We start from the raw sequence: 1,311 nt of genomic DNA, 5'->3' as shown, positions 1-1,311 counted from the left end.
CTCCAAAATGAACAAAGGAAAGACTGTTTATTTTATTGGATATCGCTTTATTTTTAAATGTGTTCACATAATAACTATACACCCCATGCAGTCCTAGGTTGATCTGTTTATCCACTTCCTGTGGGACTACTGAAGAGGAAGCATCAATTTCACATTAAGAAATGCTACTCAGCTGAGCAAATCAAATTCCTTGCATCAACTATCTCATTAATCTTCCATGACAGCCATGTCGTGGGAAGAAAAAAATTACTTAGCAACATTTAGAGCTTTAAAGTTGCACTGTTGTCAAAAGTTGAACATCTCACTCAAGGTCACAGAACCACCTCCTCCTTTTAGAGTTTATCGAAGACAAAAACTCAAGTTTTTTCTTCCACCTGACACACACAGATGAGCTCAGCAGGCCTCTCCTGAGGCCAGCATACCACATAGGGCAGAACTCCGTGTGCCCACTGGTTGAACCCTGCCCAGCACCTGTTTTTACAAATAAAGTTTTATTGGAAGACAGCTACACTGATTCAGGACAGTATTACCTATACTACTTTTAGTCTACAACAGGAGAGTTGGGAATTTGTTTCCAGGATCATCTGGGCCGAAAGACTAAACCATTTACTTACTTGGCCCATTACAGCAAAAGTTTGCCAAGGTCTGTCTGTAAGACAGAGATCCCTACATGAGTAACAAATTAAATAGAACTTTGGCTAATTATTTCAACACTTGATCTTAGCCAAAAGGCTGAGAAGGGATTGGCTAATTATTTCTAAACCATCAACTACTATTTGATTTTAAATTTCTTGATAGGGAAGGGTCTTGAATTGCACATCTTTATTTTCTCCCCACTATAAAAAAAGCACAGTACCTTGGCCAAGGCAAGCTTCACTAACCATGTCTTCACTGGGAAGTACAGTTCTATTAACTGGCCCTGAGGGAATAATTCATCTGCATTAGCACAGTCTCCGAACTCCCGACATAATTCCAGAGCAAGAATTATGAGGGTAAGATTCAAATGATCCAACTTTAAAATCCAGCTTGAACATAAAAGCTACACACCTCTAATATAAAATTGTGCTTTTCAACAACACATTATTTGTGTTTCACCTACCCTGGTTGGACTGTGGTTAGTAACAGCTAAAAAGCATACCCAGGAGGATGCAAAACCCCGAAATGAGTATCAATAGCTTGGAAGGGAAGAGACTTCCCTCAACAGAAATGGAAAGTCTGCTGGGTTCATGTAACAAAATCACTCCTGGGCCCAAGTTACGTCAATCTGTGCTGCTTTTTATTTTCTCAATAAATGCCAAAAGAAAATAGACT

At 39.3% G+C, this 1,311-nt stretch overlaps 1 pseudogene; it reads right to left on the bottom strand.

Annotated features, from left to right (window-relative positions):
• Positions 1 to 592: 592 nt before the first annotated feature.
• On the bottom strand, positions 593 to 744 carry LOC111815695 (annotated as a pseudogene).
• Positions 745 to 1,311: the final 567 nt, after the last annotated feature.

This window comes from Octodon degus, unplaced genomic scaffold (genome assembly GCF_000260255.1).
Source record: "Octodon degus isolate 3935 unplaced genomic scaffold, OctDeg1.0 scaffold00019, whole genome shotgun sequence".
In the NCBI taxonomy this organism is placed as follows: domain Eukaryota; kingdom Metazoa; phylum Chordata; class Mammalia; order Rodentia; family Octodontidae; genus Octodon; species Octodon degus.
The sequence above is the reverse complement of the archived record's forward strand: the minus strand, read 5'-3'. Positions and strand labels throughout refer to the sequence as shown.